At 73.3% G+C, this 2,500-nt stretch overlaps 1 non-coding gene across 1 annotated transcript; it reads left to right on the forward strand.

Annotated features, from left to right (window-relative positions):
• The first annotated feature begins 2,208 nt into the window (after positions 1-2,208).
• Positions 2,209-2,361, forward strand: LOC138072510 (5.8S ribosomal RNA). Its single transcript, XR_011144363.1, has one exon. It is a non-coding gene; the product is annotated as a 5.8S ribosomal RNA (ribosomal RNA).
• Positions 2,362-2,500: the final 139 nt, after the last annotated feature.

Consider the following 2,500-nt stretch of genomic DNA (forward strand, 5'->3'; position numbering starts at 1 on the left):
GGACAGGATTGACAGATCGATAGCTCTTTCTCGATTCCGTGGGTGGTGGTGCATGGCCGTTCTTAGTTGGTGGAGCGATTTGTCTGGTTAATTCCGATAACGAACGAGACTCTGGCATGCTAACTAGTTACGCGACCCCCGAGCGGTCGGCGTCCCCCAACTTCTTAGAGGGACAAGTGGCGTTCAGCCACCCGAGATTGAGCAATAACAGGTCTGTGATGCCCTTAGATGTCCGGGGCTGCACGCGCGCTACACTGACTGGCTCAGCGTGTGCCTACCCTACGCCGGCAGGCGCGGGTAACCCGTTGAACCCCATTCGTGATGGGGATCGGGGATTGCAATTATTCCCCATGAACGAGGAATTCCCAGTAAGTGCGGGTCATAAGCTTGCGTTGATTAAGTCCCTGCCCTTTGTACACACCGCCCGTCGCTACTACCGATTGGATGGTTTAGTGAGGCCCTCGGATCGGCCCCGCCGGGGTCGGCCCGCGGCCCTGGCGGAGCGCTGAGAAGACGGTCGAACTTGACTATCTAGAGGAAGTAAAAGTCGTAACAAGGTTTCCGTAGGTGAACCTGCGGAAGGATCATTAACGCGCGTGCAGGTCGCGCGTGCCGAGAGCGCGGCGCGGTGGCCCGGCCCGGCCCGGCCCCGCCCCGCCCGGCTCGCGAGCCTCGCCTTCCGCCGCCACCCCCGTGCGGCGCGGGATGGGGAAGGGAGGGGGAGGGGAGACGCCCTGCGCGGCGCCCGGCGGCGTCGCCTCCGGCGTGCGTCCCTCTCCCCGCCCGGCCCTCCCCGCCACGTCCCTCGAGGTGGGCCCGAGGGTTCGGCGGGGGTGCCGATGGGGGTGGGGGGGTTGCCCCGCGCGCCTCCCTCCCCCCGCCACCCCGTCGCCCGTGGTGCCGGCCACGACCGCCTCTCCCCCACCCCGGCCCGCGGGCCCCGCGCGGCGCGGGTCCTCCGGTCGCGTCTCGCGGGCTGTGCGGCGCGACGGGCGGCGGCTTTCCCCGTCGCGGGGCCGCTCGCCCTGCCCCGTCGCCTCCCGCGCCGCCGGCCCTGGGCCGGTCCGCCTCGGCCGGTCGTCGTCGGTCGTCCCGCCGCTCTGGGCCTGCCGCGCGGTCGCCGGGCGCCTCCCCGCGCCCTCCCGGCCTCGGGGCTCTGTCCCGCCCCCACCCCCACCCCCCCCCACACGCCTCCCGGCGGCTTGTGTGTCTCTGTCCGGTTTCTCCCGTCCTCTCGACCCCCTGCCCGCTGGGCGCCAAGCTTCCCGTCGGAGCCCCCCTGCCCCCCCTGCCCTCTGCCCTCGGTGGTGGTGGTGTGGGGGGAAGGGTGCCCGGGAACGCGGGCGCGGGTAGGGGCCCCCCCCACCCCCGGTGGTTGGGGGAGAGAGGATGGGGGCGTCCGGCGGGGCCGGGCCCGTACGGGGGGCGTGTGAGGGCGCGGCGGTGGGGAAAGGGCTCTGCCCCGTTACGGGGGGACGGCTGGGGCTGGCTGTCTGGCGCCCGGCGGGGCCCTCCGGGCGGCGGTCGACCGGCGCGCGGCGGGGGCCCCCCGTGTGTCACGGGCCGGCAGCGCCGAGGCCCGCGCGCGGCCGCGGGCGGGGATGCGGTGGTCGGCGGTCGGTGGTCGGCGTCGGGGCGGTGGCCCGTGGGGGCGCGCCGTGCCCCTCGCCCGCCTCCCCCTCTCCAGGTACCTAGCGCGTCCCGGCGCGGAGGTTTAAAGACCCCTGGGGGGGGTCGCCCGTCCGCCTTGGGGTCGGGGCGGTCGGGCCCGCGGGGAGGCGGGAGGCGTGCCTCCCGTCTCCCCCGGACTCCGCCGTCCCCCGAGGGGCCGGGGTGGCGCGCGGCGTGCCGCGCCGCGGTCACTGCCGCCGCGGCCGTCGGGAGGGGGCTGCCCGGCGGTCGTCGCGTGGCCCGTGGCCGTGTGCGGCGCGTGCGCGCGCCCCTCCCGCGTCCCTGGGGGGAGGGTGGGAACCCCCCGGGCGCCTGTGGGGTGCCCGCACCCACCCTGGCGTGTGTTGGCGCCGGGTGCCCCGTCGTGTGAAACCTTTCCCGGCCCCTCCGTTCTGCTGTGTTCTGTCTGACTTGGCCGGCCGGAGGCAACCCCCCACCCAGCTCCCACCTCCCGGGAGGGAGCCGGGGGTGGCGGGACGTGTGCCGTGCCAGGGGCGGGGTCTCCCGCCGAAGCGAAACGCTTGACAAAGCTCGTACGACTCTTAGCGGTGGATCACTCGGCTCGTGCGTCGATGAAGAACGCAGCTAGCTGCGAGAATTAATGTGAATTGCAGGACACATTGATCATCGACACTTCGAACGCACTTGCGGCCCCGGGTTCCTCCCGGGGCTACGCCTGTCTGAGCGTCGCTTGACGATCAATCGCCCCTCCGGGGTGCGCGGCTGGGGGCTGTCCTCGCAGGGCCCGCCGGGCCCTCCGTCCCCCTAAGTGCAGACACGGCGTCCCCCCGAAGGCTCTGTGGCCGTGGGGGAAGACGCTGCCCGCGAG

This window comes from Capricornis sumatraensis, unplaced genomic scaffold (assembly GCF_032405125.1).
Source record: "Capricornis sumatraensis isolate serow.1 unplaced genomic scaffold, serow.2 scaffold90, whole genome shotgun sequence".
Classification (NCBI taxonomy): domain Eukaryota; kingdom Metazoa; phylum Chordata; class Mammalia; order Artiodactyla; family Bovidae; genus Capricornis; species Capricornis sumatraensis.